General features: G+C 45.5%; 1 protein-coding gene and 1 long non-coding RNA gene across 3 annotated transcripts in view; one reads left to right on the top strand and one right to left on the bottom strand.

Moving 5' to 3' along the window:
* The window catches only part of ASIC2 (acid sensing ion channel subunit 2), a 370,847-nt gene that overhangs the window by 341,295 nt on the left and 11,756 nt on the right, over positions 1–17,796 (bottom strand). The window lies entirely within an intron of this gene.
* On the top strand, positions 12,443–16,422 carry LOC111940067 (uncharacterized). Its single transcript, XR_002869412.2, has 3 exons — positions 12,443–12,591; positions 13,254–13,560; positions 14,718–16,422. It is a non-coding gene; the product is annotated as an uncharacterized LOC111940067 (long non-coding RNA).

Raw genomic sequence — 17,796 nt, 5'->3', positions numbered from 1 at the left:
TGCTTTAGTACAGGAGGGAATTTATCCCTGGCTCTGTGCTACCAAGCCAGTTCAGAGTGTGTACACAGCCTGCCCTTCAGATCCTTGTACTTTGTATCCTCTAGGCAATGCAGAGAGTGAATAAAAAGCACAGGAGAGTCAAGGTACCAGATTCCCCTAAATAATGCATCCATACTATGCTCCAAAACAAAAGCAGAAAGTTGCCTTGTTAATCTCAGATTCCTAGGAACCCAGTAGTGCAATGTCTTTACCTGCAATTCTTTCTCTACCATCAGGAAAAAACCCCAAACCCTTTTCATAGAATCACAGAATTGTCAAGGTTGGACAACATCAAGCGCAACCATCAGGCCAGCACCACATTCACCACTGACTGTGTCCCCAGGTGCCACATCCACATGTTTTTTAAATACCTCCAGGGATGGTGACTCCACCACTGCCCTGGACAGCCTGTACCAGTGCTTCATAACTCTTTCCATGAAAAAATTTTTCCTAATATCCAGCCTAAACTCAACATGGTGAAACTCTAGGCCATTTATTCTCATCCTGTCACTTGTTACCTGGGAGAAGAGCCCACCCCCACCTCAGATATTTAATAGATTCTTTGTAGTTTCCCAGGGGGAAGGCCAGGGCAGTGTTTGTGCTGAAAAGAGCTGCACTTTAACCTGTTAACCACAGAACTGGATTCAAATTGTGTCAAGACAATGATGATGGCCAATTAAATGCCAGGATCAGCAGCAGAGATTGAATGAGGATCCAGAAAGACATGCCAATAAATTCCACTGAAACAGTGTTGACAATGAGCACTGGGGCTGTTTTAAATAAAGCAGTCCTTTGTGGCAGCACAGATCACTCTCAGGAGCTGATTTACCTCGATCCAAAGTTAAAATCTTCAACACAGCTATGAGTTACGCCTCACACTGGGGGTTGTCTGCTGCATATCCCCTTCTTCTGGAGAGCCTGTGCTTTTAAACAGCTTTGAAGAGTTAAAGGTCACAGCAGAAATTCTCCAGGTTTCGTAAAATCCTAAAATGGCCTGCGTTACAAGGGACCTTGAATATCACCCAATTCCCAGCTTTGAGAGCACTGAACTTCAATAGGACTGAGACACCCATACAAAGCTGCTCCATGAACTTTGTCTGTGGGACTTGGTCCCCTATGACAGAAAGAAAACATAAAACTCAGACCTGTATGGAGACAGAAGAGCCCCCTTGGTTCAAAAGTAAATTGGAAAATAATTACATGGTGGAGGGGAAGAATGACAGCAGCAAGGAAGACTTCTCTTAATCATCCCATGTTAGATCAGTGAATTGGAAAATCATGGCAAGTCTGCCAGAGAATAAACTGCCCAAACCTGGTATCAGCTGCAGAACCACAGACTGTTTAGCAGTTGGGACAGAAAAATGCATTGCTTCCCATAAAACTTGCCTCCCAGAGAATTACAGCCTCTTATTTGTCATGCCAGGGTGGGTGTGTTGGGGGACAGGATTGGAAATAAATGCTACAAATGCTCTCTGTTATGAGTAGGGAGTGAGTTTATCTCCTCAGCCCAGAACATAAAACTCACAGCTGCACGTGGAAACAAGGGTGATTTACAGCCCATCCCTTTGGCTGAAAGCCTCCTGGAAGGGATGAAGTGTTACTTCTTCAGCACAAGTCTGACCTTTGCCTTGTGTGGGAGGCACTTATGGGAGAAATAAAAGTGAGACTCTTGAAGAGAGAGGGAAAATGATGCTTTCCTCACAGATGTCTTCCCAGGGCCATGCTGACAGATCTGCAGTGCTTCTCGTTGTGGTGCCATGGAGCCCTTGACAAATGCCTCTGGGAAAACCAATTCCTCCTGGCTCCAGAGCCACAGGGCTGGTGGGAAAGTCCTCCAGCAGACGGGAGAGGAACCTTCCGGGTGCTTGGACCAAGCTCAGACATCTCCCTAGCCCCTCATATCCTGTATTTCCTTTTCTGCCAGGAGTTATCCCATGCTGGAAGCCAAGGTGATCTCTTTGGTTGCACAACCCCATGGCAGCCTGTAACCAGGGGCTTTTGCAGGGGTTGAACCATCAGGGTCAGATTCAGGTAACAGTTTCGTCTATCACAGATAGGTTGAAGAGCCAAAAGAAATCTCTTCTCTCTTTCCTACTTCCTCCATGGATAAAAAAATAAGAGAAATAATCCCTTAGGAAGAAGGGCTGTTTATGGTCTCCTGATTAAGGAATCACATTCATATTGTTCCTGTTTTAATAATGGCAATAAAGATTCAGAACTTACCCTTCTAATTGGGCAAGGTCCAGTTTAGGGTGAGTAGCTCCAAAATCAAGCATTTCCTCGAAGCACTCTCAGACCTGCTGGCCCAAATTGTTGGGCCTTCTCACTGCCTCCCTTGAATGATGTATTTAGAAGATTTGCTAAGCTGTCTGAGCCCAAACCCATCAGGATCTGCCTCAGAAATTCCGCATGGGTCCTCGAACTTCCCTTCTGTTCCTTTTGCTGGAAGGAAACTGCTATGGCACAGATTCCTTGTTTGTTGTTAACTTTTCCTTAGGCTTTCCCTGGGCTGTGTCTTGCCCAGTAAACAGAGACATCAGGAGATCCCTGCAGATCCCAGAGCCAGAGCTTTCCTTACAGCTCCAGCCTTTCCCTGGCACAGATATCTCTTTCCACTGCAGTGTCTGTGGCCCCAGCTCAGCCCAAAGCTCCCTCAGAGGGTTTTCCTATGGCTGAATGGGGCTGGATGAGCCTTCTGGAGGCTTTCCCAGGGAGGCAAAACAGCTTCTTGCCTCACTGAGTTTCTCTCTGCTCCACTTCCTGAGGCTTCTCTGAAATCCAGCATCTAAAGACAAAATAAAGCAAAACAAATCATCCCATCCCAGTCTGTCACTCAGATGGGTTTATACCACCAAGGAAGGCATTAGTCATTAACACCCCAGAGTAGTCACTAATACCCCAGAGTAGCCACTAATACCCCAGAGTTTGGATCAGTGTTTGTATTTCTGCTACGTTCTCCCTCTGTGTGTCTGTGGGATATTGTGTATCAGGGGGCTCAGTTGGTTCCCAGCTCACAGAGGGTCTTTTGGGATTCCTGTTCTCTTGGAGAACCCTCCACTACTCACTGTTGATGCACAATGCAGCATGAGCAGCTCCCACAGCCCTGCTGCTCTCCCTCTGCTGCCTGGGGACTGGCAATGGTATGGAAAGCCCAGGAGACAAGGATGCAGAGGATTCAGAGGAATGAGCCCACATGTGGCAGTTTTTCTCAAGGTACTGAACATTCTCCTCTGCAAATACTCTGACCCTTTGCTCTGGTGGCTCCTGCTGTGCCACCAGCCTGGCAAAGCCCACTCACCCTAGCTTGGAGGCTGCTTATTCCCGAGGCTGGGCAGAGGCTGTGTGGGGAAATAATCACAGAACCATGGCTCTGTTCATGTTGGAAAAGCCCTCTGAGATCATTGAGTCCAACCATTCCAAGCACTGCAAAGGCCACCACAGATCATGTCCCCAAATGCCACATCCACAAGGCTTTTAAACCCCTCCAGGGACAGGGACTCCACCAGTGCCCTGACCACCCTTTCCATGAAGAGAAGAAAACCCTTGAAAATGTTTTTCAACATTTTCAAGGAAAATGTGGTCCATCTTGTTTCTAACATTTCATAGCAAAATGTCAATTTGATTTAGTGAAATCCACTTCAGATCAAAAGTCCAAATGAATCACATGGGTTTTCTTATTTAGTTTCAAAAATGCTGAAGTATTTTACTCAAGGCTGGTAAAACAGACAGTTTCAACTTGTCTCTTTAATCCATTTTATCTTTAACAGGTTGCTGTACTGAAATATTGATGGCATTTTATAATAATAAAACCACCTATTATATACTAAATGTCCCCTTAATATATGTGCTTGGAAACCTACTTAACCTCATATTTAATACAAATTCTTGATAATCTATGAAGCCCAGTGTAACACAGTAAAAAAGCCTATCATGTTATAACACAGTTCCTTATTTTTATGGTAGTAAAGGAATAAAATGCAAACAAGCCCATGGCAATGTTACCTTTGTGTTGCTCTGATTTTTATTCTGATTTTGCATGCACCACGGAGCAAGAAAACATGAAGTGGTCCCAAAAAGCTGCTTTTCCTGGGCACTGCTCCAGCAGAGGAGCACCCACCCCAGAGGAGCAGCATTTCCCAGCTGGAACATGTCAGCACAGGAGCTCTGACCGTTCCAGGCCTGTCTGGCCAGGGAGAGCAAAGGCTGATGGCTGCTGGCTCACGGGCCACTGGGGGGGCACTGGGGGGGCACTGGGGGGGCATTGGGGGGGCATTGGGGGGGCATTGGGGGGGCACTGGCAGCATTCCCATTCTCCAGGGCCGGGGATCCATCCCAGGCACGGGTCAGACTCTCCTGGCTGTGCTCACCTGAGCACACCCAGGAGCTGAGCTTTGCCTTTGTGCCCTCCAGTTTCAGCTCAGTGGAGACAAGAGGGATGAGGGTTAAACTGCCTGGTAAGAGCCTTTCTCTGAACGAGAACACTTGGCTTATCCAGCAGGGAATAGCACAGCCCAGAGCCATAAATAATGCATGGATCCCTCACATGGAACTCGCTCCAGCCTCGCATTCCTCAGAGAGTCAGCAAATACTATTTTTCTCCTCTCTTTTGTGTGTCTGTGGAGCGGTGGGTGGCTCAGGGAAAACGGAAATCTCCTCTGAGGTGCTGCACTGATCTGCTTTTACACCTTCCTCCTCCTTCTCCTTCACTTCTCTGCCTTCCCAAAAAGCCTCCTGCCCAAGCTGTGTCAGAACAACAGCACTGCTAAGCTGCCCTGTAGGGCTGGAGCTGCAGCTGGATTTGGGAAGCAGATGGGCTTAATGTGTTCAGCTAAACACAGGTTTTAGAGCCACTCAAACAGGGCAAACTGCAGCTCAGCCTGGTACCACTCCTCCTGGGAAAACGAAGCACAAGAATTTGGCTGCTGGACAGTGGCAGGGGAAAAACCACAAATTTCTCTCCAGCCTGATGAAAATGTTTCCCTGAAAGCAGGTTTGGAACTCGCTGACATTGCTAAGAGGAGGGATCCAAAACTCACAGCTGCTGAGCAGGTGCTTGAAATCACAATTCATTGGTGTCTCCTTCCCGATTGCCCAAATACTAATGAGCTGCTCAGAACCTGGAACTGCTAATTATATGCCTGAGACCTAAAAAGAGTACCCAGGTTGTCTTCATGCTCCTAAAATAGCCCAGACTGAATTGCTGTCAGACTGTCATAAAAACCCTGGGATTATTCAATAAGACACCAGACTCTGAGTGGATAATTAGGCTTTTGGGACCCCAAAGCTGCTAAGAAGATGCTCAGGACTCTGATGCTTGACAAGTCCATTTTTTTTTTAAGTGGTTTGAGATTTTGGACCTCCACGTTCTCCTTGCATTGTCCTCATCTCTGCTGAAGTGCATCCCTTCAGGTAGGATTTGTGATCCATGGTTTGTGACACAAATGGTGTCACACTGACACGCATTTCTTCTTCTAAGAGATCCTGAGATGACTTTAGTTCTGACCTACTTTAAAGCCAGGCTGATTTTGTCCAAGCAGCAGCTGCATTTGAAGGCAAAGAGATGTAAGGAAAAGCTGCTGAGATGCAGCTTCCTGGTCAGAGGTCTTTGCCTGGCAAGACTCAGAGCCACTCGACTTTGTAGCCTGCTCTTTTGTCAGCTCCTTGGTTTTCCTGACACATCTTTCCCCAGCACAGGCTGCAGCCCTGGCTCTTCCAGCAAAGGACAGGGGAAGGACCCTGTTCATCACTGCATCTTTTACACAGCCAGCAAATGGGAGAGTAATTCCCACATGTTCAGCTACAGTAATTATGAATTTGCATTGCTCTCTCTACCAACAAAGTGGACTAGGCTCCCAACACTCTGTCAAGTGTTTCCCCACATTCCCTTTTTGGGTGAGTCCTGCATCTTTAGATCACATTCAGCCTTAGGTCTGTCTGTATTCCTTCTCTCTCTCAATGCCCTCCTGAGGATCTGGGACTCCTGGGATGTTTCTCAAAGGCCCCTCATCACCATGCATTCCATATATCCTGGTTTGCTTCCATTTCTTGTCTGGATGATGGGAATACCAGCCAGGACAACAAACCTTGCAGTGAGAGCAGCAGACAATGAGGTGCTCCAGAGTGACTGAGCCTATATTTGGATTTTAAGGGAATTTCAGCAGGGCCTTGATTATCTCTGGGATTTTACATTGCTTTGACAGGGAAGTCTTCCATCCAAGTGGCTGCTGGGACTCTCTTTCAAGGCTCCCATTCACAGAGTTCCCTTCATCTCATATCGCAGATGGTGCATGTAACAAAATATATTTCTGATTTGTTCCTGAGCTTGATTCTTCACCCCAGCTTGTGTTGGAGGCTGCTGGGATGTGGGCTGGCTCTGCACACCTCACACACTCCCTGGCAAATGCTCCAGTGAACAAACATTCATTAAAAACCAGCAAATGTGAATTATAACTGACTGCATAAAGGTACTGGTGAATTGACAACATATGCCCAGAGTCACAGCAAATGATCCAGAACACAGCAGCAGAAGATGGAAAGCTCTCACTTCCCAGTGACACGGATCTCAGGGTGAGGCTGAGCTATGGGTTGGGGCACATCCTGCACTCTCATGGCTGTGTTCACAGTATGAACCTGGTGCTGCTGACCAGAGCAGATTTCAATGTCTGAGGCAGCTCCAGCAAAGCTACCCCCACCCTCTCCAACAGCTTTATTGCCCCTCATCCAGCAGGGATTTACTCTGCTTGGCTAAGCAGAGCATCCCTCCTTCTGCAGCAGGAGCAGCCCAGCTCTAGCAGCCTGATCCACCCTTTACCTCAGGATAATCCCTCTGGAGATGGGTCACAGAACCTTGCAAAGCACCCAAGGGTGCCAGCAGTACCAGCCCTGCCTGCAGCACAAATGAGTCTTAGCAGGGTCATCACTGCCCTGCTCCAGTGGAGATTTTGAGATCACAATTTAGGATATAAAAGGGACAGGATGGACTCAGAGTAAACTCTCAAGTGCTGCCACTAAAACCAAGAGAAAGGAGGTTGAACCACACATTCAACACAAAGCTGGGCTGCCAGTCCCATCTTTATTAGCTAAATACCCCCTAAGTCAATGCAAAGTGGGTCTTAGTTAGTCCACATCTGAATCTTGGTTTGTCCTAAGGGCATTCCCACATCACTGATGCCAGAGCTCCATCTCTCCCGCTCCCTCCCTTCAGGGATCCCAAATCTTCCAGGGCAGCTGGTTTGCAGCTGAAGCCTGGACCACAACCCTGCTAGGCACTTTTGCTGTGGCTCCAACTTTGATGGGGATGTTTCCACACATCTCTGATTAACAGCAGCAACAAGCACTTTTGAGCCATGGAGGGGAACCCCAGCGGGAAGAGTGACTGCTCCTCTAACTGCTCCCACAGCCTTGTCTCTCTACAAAATAGGAGAGCAAACTTGCAAATCTCTTCCCTCTGCTGCAGCACATTCCAGCCCTGCAGGGGAGCCAGGCTTTGGAATGAACACACAATGCTTTTGCTCTCCCTTATTTATGGGATAACAGAGCAACTGCTCTGTTTCATGAGACAATAATCAGAGTTCTCAGGTAGGTAAAATCGACCTCAAGTAACTCATTTCTGCAGAGGGAATGTATTAATATATTTCAAAATATAATTTCCCTTTCTCTCTGTGTTGTATTGTGATTACTGGTCAGAACCAACAGAGCCGATGCTGTCCCTCCCTTTTCTTCCTTGCTGCTCAGAGACCCCGTAAATCAGAAAGAAAATTATATTATTTTATTATTATATTATTATATACATATTATATATAATTATAATATAATAATTATATTATAACAATACAATTATTATATTATATTATATTATATTATATTATATTATATTATATTATATTATATTATATTATATTATATTATATTATATTATATTATATTATATTATATTATATTATATTATATTATTTAAACAGCAGAGAGGAGAGACCACATTTCTGCTCCATTTTTTGTGTGAGGTCTGATAGTGTCTCAGGGGCTCCCAGATGGGATAAGAATATAGATAAACAAAAATCCAGCCATATCTAATGCCTTGACTTTAGTCAGACTGGCCATTAATAGGATCCCAGGGTGTTCTCACCCTCCCTTGCAGCAGAGAAATTGAATAACACTCATGGATGTTCTCAACATTAACATTAACTTGTAATTTGGGGGAGTTCAGACCAGGGACTCTCTGCAGCTGGGGTGTTTTGTGTCATGTTGCACAGCTCATGCACCTGAGGACAGGCAACAATTGCGATGGGTTGGCGGGGAAGAAAAGAGTGCTTAGTGGAAAATCCGGGGGTCCTTTAATCTTAACACCAGAATGCTCCCAAACACAGCTGCACACTAAGATCCCAAAAGAAGGATGATTCCAACTTATATAGGCTAGCTTTGAGCTTTCTAGGAACATTCTAACCAATTATGAATGACAATGTAACTGCATTAACATAGTAATGCCCATTATCCAGCATGAAAGAACTTTAACTCTCCCTAACTTGAAAAAGCATCCCCGAATTTAGGCTGTTGATTTCCATGGCTTTGGGTTGATCTTAGCTGTGGCCTGGCCAGACCAGACCACCATGCCTCCAGAGCCATGCACTCCTGTTTTGGGCAGATTCCCACTGCAGGCAGGATGAACATTCTCCAGGGAAGCTACTGCAGTCTCTACGTGAGATCTTCTCCCAGCCCCTGACAGGGTTAAGCATCCAGAGGGTTTACGCCCTGATGGATTCAATATTCTTGTCTCCATGCAGACATAGACAGGGGCTAAGTTAATTGAACTCCCAGAACTGACAAGCTGGGTATTAAAGTCTTTTCAGGATCAAGAAACAGAATTGATACTGTATGACTCTGGGAAAGGAGGGGAAAGAACTTTCCAGGACGTGGTTGTGTTTTTCCAGGTTTCCCAGGCACCCCACCACTCTGCTTAACCCAGGTGAGAGGTGCCTGACTCCCATGATCCAGGTGTACACCCAATCCATTCCTTCAGTCCAGGAAAAGATTGTTGTCTGTGGACCTGGAGAGGTCCTTGAACACAGCCTCCTGTTCCTGGCAGCCATCTCACAACCCCAGCACTGAGAGATGATCCTGGTTAAAGCCCTGTTGGGTTCTTTATACCCATTACTTCAGAATTTTGTCCCTTCAAGAAATTATAATAAAAAAACCTTTCTAACTTCCAGCATCAAGTTATCCATGACCAATTTGTATAATTTGCTCCAAAGACAGCACCATGGTTTGGCTGAAATAGCTCTATTTCTCCCCCAGTCATCATCCCCTTGATGGATTTTTCTGGAGTTATCCCAGTCCTTCACACAGCCTTTTCCAGGCTCACTTAAACAAGCTCAATTCTCATAATCTCCCCTCTAGAATAGGTGTGTCTTTTCCTTAATCCTCCTCCCAGTCTCGCTCTGTACCTGTTCCAGGTTGGGTTCAGCTGCTTTGGGATGAGGTCACAGCCTTTTCCAGTGGAATTAACATCTCCTGAGCTCCAGAAGAGCTTTGTAGAGAGCCTTGGCAAGGCACCATGAATTAAAGCAGCCACCTAAATACATCCCCCCACCCCCAGTCAGGACCTCTGCCACATCATCCTGGTGATTTACACAACTGCACACAAATCCCCAGGTGTAGAGTACTTGTGAGCACTGCCTGAATCTCCCAAGATCCATGTCCAAAACAAACAGGTGGGGATGGAGCATGGAGCAGGTCTTTGTTCACTGATGTTTGAGATCTGCTCCAAAATATTCCTTTTACTGTTCCATGACCCCAGAATCATGGCATGATTTGAGCTGGAAGAGACTTTAAAGCTCTTCTCATTCCCATCCTGTACCATGGGCAGTAACATCTTCCACTATCCCAGGTTGCTCTAAGCCCCATCCAACCTGACCTTAGACACTGCCAGGGATGGAGAATCCACAACCTCTCTGGGAAAACCCTTCCAGTAGCTCCTTGCCTTCCAGGGATGGTCCAACCATTCCCTCCACTGCAGAGCCCAGACCCCTGCAGGGGGAGGGCAAAGCTTTGGCAGAATGGATGAGGAGAAAAGGCTGAAGGTCAGGCAGTGGTTTCAGGATGGCCTGGGAACCCCAGCTGACAGGAGCAGCTCCCAGGTCTCAGCTCTCAAATTCTGCCATGGATGTAACTCCACACCAACAGAAACCTCCCCTCAGAGCTGAGCCTGAGCTGCTCCATGTGGCTCACACCATGGAATTTGGTTTCTGAAGAAGAAACCTTTTACACTCTGAGTCTTAAATATTATTGTTCCCTGTTGAGTGTGGATTAAAAGAGGAAAATAGTGACACTTTTCTCACTGGCTTTTTTGCAGCTCTTCTAAAGGCATAAAAAACCAATAATGAGTCAGTCAAGTACTTTAAGCAGTCAGGCAATGATAAATGAGACCTACTAAAACCCTTCTGTCTTTGCCAAGGGCACTTTGGATTATACTTGAACCTGTTTTAACCTTAGTACTTAACCTTCTTTTCCACAAAGTTGCCTTTGCACGCAACAACCATGATGGAGCTCAAAATAACAAGTCAAAGGAATGGTTCCCTGAGAGGAAAAGGAATATTTGCTTTACAGTTGGGGCTATGGTTTAAGTGTAGCTTACGTGCTTGCAAAATCTCAGAATTTTAAAGGAATGGATATTATAAGGAATATATCCATATTACTAGTCAGGGAGGAAGGAAAGGCATGAAACTCAGCATGAAAGTATTTTTTTATGTCAGCTTGGCATGAAAAATGTGTAGAAAGAATAAAGATAAGCATTATTTCCAGCAATCATGGAATCCCAGAATCACTGAGGTTGGAAAAGATCTCCAGGATCATCAAGTCCACCCTGTGTCCCATCCCCACCTTGTCCCCACCCCAGAGCCCTGAGTGCCACCTCCAGGTGTCCCTTGGACACCTCCAGGGATGGGCACTGCAAACCTCCCTGGGCAGTTCCAAGGCCTGAGCTCCCTTTCCATGGGGAAATTCCTCCACCCTGAGCTCCCCTGGCCCAACCTGAGGCCGTTCCCTCTCCTCCTGTCCCTGTTCCTGGCAGCAGAGCCCGACCCCCCCGGCTGTCCCCTCCTGCCAGGGACTTGTGCAGAGCCACAAGGGCCCCCTGAGCCTCCTCTGCTCCAGGCTGAGCCCCTTTCCCAGCTCCCTCAGCCCCTCCTGGGGCTCCAGCCCCTTCCCAGCTCCCTCAGCCACTGTCTGCAAGAAATGGGCTGCACAAGTGTCATGGTTTTAAAGCAGTAACTAAAAAAACTACTAGAAAACGTACTTATTTCTTGCTGTGAGATATGTATTAGAACAAGAGCAAAACAGGCTTAAAACTTAAAAGGAATAAAGAAAGTTTATTAACAAAACTACAAGAATAAGAACACCAGAATAAACTTCCAGAAAATCCTTTTCTCCCCCACTACTCAACCATTTCCTTGTTCACATGACAACATAGAGACAAAAAAACTTTGGAACTTTGGTGTTTAAAACAGCCCAAATTCCTGCTAGAGTCTTTTCATCAGTCTTTGTAGAGAAACAGAAGTCTTTTTCTGCTAATCTACGGAGTTTCTCACAAGAAAACTATTTCTGTTGTAGCTTTCTATTTTTCTGATGCCAGCTGCCTGAAAATCTGTCATCAGAAATCACTCCTCCCATTTCACATCACTCTGAGGTGTGTATGGCTCAATGAGTCTAGGGGTGCCATTTTAAGGATGAGTTATTCAAAGGCAAAAGTTCTCTTCATCTGTCTCTGTGAGCTTCCCTGGAAAACAGAATTTTTCTCTTTGCCTCAAGCGGCCCCAGATCTTCAACTATTACTTCACTCCTTCTGTTCCAGCACCTCACTGTGTCATAATTACTCCACCTTTTGCTAAAAACCCACACTTTGAACACTCCATTCCTCCCAATATACTCTGTCATGAATTAAAGGAGTTTTTTCAGAACACTATTGTCCATCTCCATAGCTTTAACAGAAAAATATTTCAGCTTATAAAGCATCTCCTTATTCTCTACCTTTTCTGAAGCTTAATTATTTTCTTTATTGTCTCTGATAGTTTATAAAGTCTCTTTACATGTTGATTACTCTCTTTTTCTCTCTCTGGGTAAAAGCATTAATCTGCAAGTCTCATCTGGGTAATGAAAAGGTTAAAATCTTGCCCAGGCTTTTGTAGATGGTTCTGTGATCTCTGCCGGAGCAGCGGCTGGAGCTGTGTGCGCTGGAAGATTCTTCATGGCTGCTCTGAAGAGTGTGGTCACTGTCTCAGCCCGCCGCAGCTCAAGAGCTTTTTCTTTCTTTCCTGGGCAGTCTGTGGTGAATTCAGTCGCAGCAAAAAGTGCAGCCGAGCCAGGGAGCGGCCTGGCCCGGCCAGAGCCCGGGGCAAGCCCCGCAGGCCCCATCTCCCGGCCGGGAGCCGCGGCAGGCCCAGCCCAGCCCCTGCCCGGGCCGCATGGGCTGGGCCGGGGACGGGGGCCCAGCTGGAGCTCAGTTACCTTTCAGAGCCAGCAAACCAAGAGACAAAGAAATTCCCAGCCTTAGGGCTTAAGGTGCTGTTCACAGCTTGATCTCACTTTTCAATGGTCAAAACTGCTGTCAATTCTTAGAAATGGCCAGCTGTTGGCTAGGAGAAAAACTATCAGCCTCCAGCAGTTTGAACTTCCTTAGGTGTTTCTCTTTGTTTTCTTAAATGTCGATCTATCACAACATGTCAGCGTGGCCCCTTGGGAATGTCCTCTGCTGCTCCCCTTTGCCTCCCTGCATCTCCTCCCCAATCCCCACAGCCCAGGCACTGCTCCCAACCATTCCCCTTCCCCCAAGCCTTTTTCCCTCTCCAAGCGCACACTGAGAGGGCAGAAAACACCATTTTCTGTACACTCAGCTCAGGAGCAGGACACCAAAGTTCTGCTGAAGGGATGTCCAGCTGGGTCTCAGAACCAGGGAATTGTTAAAGTTAGAAAATACCTCTGAGATCACCAATTCCAACCCACAGCACCACCACCATGGTCATTGTCAACCCTGCCTTCAAGTGCCACATCCATAATTTTTTAAACACTTCCAGGGGCAGTTGGTGAGTGCCCTGCCCTGCCTTAGATCCAATGCTTAACAAACTTTTCTGTAAATAAATTTTCCCCAGTTTTCCCTAATATTCAATCTAAACCTCCCCTGGAGCTACTTGGTGCTGTTTTATCTCTTCTCCTCAATATTTTAGGAATGTGAGATGCCCTTTGAGTAGCAAGGATCAAATGCCTAAAACTGGGATTTACTGCACCACTGTCGCAAGAAGTGATACAAACTCATCATCTGCATCTTTGAATCACCATCATCTTTAACAATCAGGTGCCCACACCTTGACTGACAAACATCACATGAATGAGACCAGGGGAGAACCCTAGTACACACCAAAAAGCTGGAATCTCACACACCTGGATGTGCCTGGACTGAAAGAGGAGAGGAATTATTCCAAGTGAGAAGCACTGCAGGGAGATGGAGCTGCTTGGGCACAGCTCAGAGGAGAGGTGAGCCAAAAGGTGTCTCAGCACTAAAGCCACAATGCTGGTTTCTGGTTTTGTTTGGTTTAATGAAAATGTGTCTTCTTTGAAATACAAGTGAGATTACAAGAACATACTTGACTCAGGCATTTAATCCTCCTGTCAGGAAAAAAAAAAAAAAAAGCATGGAAAGACCAGAATACACAAAGGGCTCACAATAACTGTGTTAACAACTGTCAGCTCTTCCCCAGGTCTCAACATTACTTTGCAAATGGGGACTGTACTAACCTGCCTGATTTACAACCAAATTAATGCACAGCACATTTCCCTGCCCCTGGTAACTGAACTGTCTTTGCTTGATCTCCAGAAGTAGTTTGTCACATGAATTTACCTGTGGTAACTTGTGCTTTAATGCCTGGTGTTAGATGGGTTTGAATCATAGGAAGGAAATATGCTGCAGTTAATTGCTCCAACAAACAGCCACGGGCACCCCCAATGGAGGAGTGGTTTAGGCTCAGAAATACCCATCAACATTTAACAACATTCCAAAGTGGAAGGGAGGTGGCCACTTTACCTCAGGATGCTGTTCAGCCTGCAGGCACTCGCAGAAGCTATCTGGGATTTGCAGAGCTGCAGTAGCTGAGGGTGCTCAGGCACTCTGTGTACCTGATTTGAAAATGTAGTAAGAAAGGCTTTCAAAATTCTTTTTGAATGAAGATATCTGTAGAAAAATCTGTTTGGTTTCAATTCCTTCCAACCAGGAATGATGGATTTTCTTGTGTTTGCACAAAATCACAGCCCATGTCATTCTTTGCAGCAGGTTAAAGCAATTCCCTTCCCTTAGTTAAAGTTTAATCTATTTTAATAATAAATGTTTAATAGCAAACATAAACTAGAAAAACAGCCCTTGCCCCAAGAAGCTGACAATTTTATTGCCAGTCCAAAGAGTGAACTGAGAGCCTAGGATTGACAGGGGATTGTGGAGGCTCCAAACTGGGCAGGATTTCCCACCCAGATCTGAGGAGTAGGATGCAAAGTCGGGGTCACTCCATGCATGCAGTGCACCTGCAGCACCGTGGGCCTGCTCCCAGTGCTGGGAATTACTCAGAATTTGAAACAGAAGAATGAATGTAGGTTGTGTTCCTGAGGATTTTGTCTTCTAACTTCTCTCTGCTCTGTCCCAGGTTCCTTAGGACCCCACATCACCATCAGAACAAACCAGGAGTTGACCTGCACACCCAGGACCTGCCTTCACACACACACCTCCCCTGGGATGGCTCCTCGTGTCCCACAGGGAGCACAGCTCTCTGCACCCTGGTTTGATCTTGCTTGTGCTGTGCTGCCAGAGAAGTGTGAGCTGTCTCATTATTGCCAGGCTGCTCCTGGAGAAAGTGGGGCACATGTGTTTGTTGGCCAGCTGGTCCCTGTCAGACACAATGTAAAACACAAGCACTGACCCCGTTTTTCCTCCCTGGGCTCCAGTTTGGGTCTCTCCCAGCGGCCAGCTTTTATGAAACTTGTAGAAATCACATGGTTTTGAAACTCCTCTTCTTTCAAATGGAGGAAAATTGCTAAAGCCTTCTCTTACTTTCTCTTAAAACCATCTCCAGAAAGCTCAAAGTTTGGGCTGTCAGAAGCATCTTGCTCAAACTGCCCTTTGAAAGAGGGGACTAGTTTGAAAGCAGTAAATTAAATCCCCCTTTTCAGGGAAAGCCAGATATGAATATGTAACCTAGGGCTTCCCCTCATTTAACCTCAGATGACACCAGGGTTTGCCTCAAAACCCCTATAAAACAGAACCAGGGTGCATTAGAACCTGCTGACCTACAGGAGCAAGATGTAGAGACAGCACATGATGAAAACTTCCCCAATTTTGCATCATTTTTTTCATTACTTAACTCTGAACCAGATCATCCATTTAATGAGGCATCCCAGGGTTTCAATGTTTTCTTTTGCACTGAGATTTTTATTTTAATTAATTTCATGGAAAATAGAAATGCTCTAAGAAAAAAAAGCATTCATTTTTCACATGGGAAATCTCAGAAGACATTTGCACATTTTTCTGGTATCATGCAGAAACACCATAGAAAAATCCTTTCCCTCTTGATCTTTTTTTCCCTGGAGAGATGCATATGTACAGAGACATCATCACAAGACTGACCTCTGAGGGTCTTCTTGTTCTACCAAGAGATAATGAGGAGAGAATGATTTTTTGCAGGGGTGGATGGAGTTGTGGGGGACCAACAGAGGGATCTCACACTCATTAATGTCTTTAGGAGGCAAACTCCACTGGAGTTCCATAGAACTGGGACTGCTTTGTCAGCCTGGAGCTTGTCTCCTCCCACAGCTTGTCCTGAACTGCCATGTACACCCCAGCACCTCCTCTCTCCACACCTGTCCTGGAATTACAGGCCCCTATGAGGGACTCGTTGGGATTGGCATGGATCAATTGCAAAACTGACAGAAACAAATCCATTTGTTATTCATGTGGGTTTCACAAGTATTTCAGGAGATGCTCCATTGTAATTTAGCATTAGTTAATGGCTATTTGGAGCAAACCTGCAGCATTTGCAAAAGGGATGGGGACTGTAGCATCTGAGGTTAGAGGATGAAAAATGCAGCTCAATCAACAAGGATCAGTTTTAACATCCAGCACAGAAGCTCCTTCTCTCCAGCATGATCTCCACACCCTGGTCATGCTATCCTTGGAAACTGTTCCAAACTTTTACATTAAAATTGGTGTAGATGGGAACATTGTTTGAGAAATGACCACAGAAGCAGTTTTTCCAAAGCCTTATGGGAAAACTTGCTTCTTTTCATAAAAAAAAAAAAAAAAAAATAAAATAAAATAAAAAAATCTCCAAACAGCAAATGCTTTAAAGGAATAAATTAATATATCAGGGTTGTGTGACTGCTGTACGCCACCAGCAACTCCTGAGCAGAAGAGGACACAACATGTATGTTCTGTGAGATCCTGATCCCCACCCCTACCCCTAATCCCAGCAGTATATCCAAAGAAAAATACCAGGATAATGAACAGAAACTGCACTTATGAGCAGAATTCCAGTTCACCTGTTCACAGAAACACCAAGAAATCTGGTAGTGAATGTCAGCTCCCGTCCAAAGTTCCCTTCAGCTAAACCATCCCATTCCAGATGGCTGAGAGTCCCTCCCATCTCCCAAAACATAATTCCATCCCCCATTCAAGTCAAACAGACAGCCTCTCTGACATCCTGGTTCAGCTTTCCCAGGTTCCTCCGTCACTGGAGAACAGCTGAGGAGTTCATAGCTCTGCTGACACCACATGTGACAGAGCCAGGAGCAGCTCTTCCAAAGCCTTGCAGGTGGCACTGGAAAGGATAGAGACTTTCCTGGATGCCTCAGGATTTACCATCCATTTCAGTGCCAGGGAGCAGTGGAGTGTGGTGTTGGAAGTTTAGATAATCAAGGGTTAAGCTTCTATTAATTCCTCCCACTGCTTATTAACTCTCCTCTGCAATTAATTTAGTACTGACTGTGGCAACTGCAGTGATGTTTTCTGGGCTGTCATTGAGCAACCCCACGTGAATCCTGTCCTGTTCTATCCTCCTGCTGTTCCAGAGCTCGAGCTCATCATTTTTTACTGAGCTGGGAGAAATCTCCTGTCACGGAGCCCTTAAATTACCCCTCTCACAGTAACACAGCTGAATCACCAGAGAGCATTTGCTGGGGTTTATTTATTCTCTTCTCCTGGCCTAAGATTAATGTCCCTCAAACCTTCAGGTGAACCAACAGTTTGAATCACTGTTATGGGATTCTGCCCCTTTCATAAAGTGAAATCCTTGCACGACTCCTCCACTGCACAAGCATGGGACTTCAGAGAGCCTGGAAAACACGGATGGAACAAGAAACCAAAATATGTCTAAATTGGTTGCTTTGATTCTCTTCTTCCAATAATGACAAAACCTTTAAAAAGCAAAATAAATTTTAATAATTTTAAAATTAAATTTAATTTTAAATTACTTTAATTTCATGCCCATCTTCATATTACATTTATATATCAGTGTTTCACCACTGAAACAGCATCATGAAAACTCAATTTTATAGAGCAGCTAAAACTTGGTCCCACTAAAATTTCCATAATTTTTGTACCTCCAGTGGTTTAGTTTGTGGGTTTTAGGTTTTGGCTTGGGATTTTTTTTCATACGAGCAAGGAGGACAGACTCAGCACTATTGGTTTCCCTCAGGAAAATCTCCAATTTCCAAGAAACACACTCTGGAATT

This window comes from Cyanistes caeruleus, chromosome 27 (genome assembly GCF_971803275.1).
Source record: "Cyanistes caeruleus chromosome 27, bCyaCae1.hap1.1, whole genome shotgun sequence".
Lineage (NCBI taxonomy): Eukaryota > Metazoa > Chordata > Aves > Passeriformes > Paridae > Cyanistes > Cyanistes caeruleus.
Note: the sequence above shows the minus strand (reverse complement) of the source record. Positions and strands in the feature narration are given on the sequence as shown.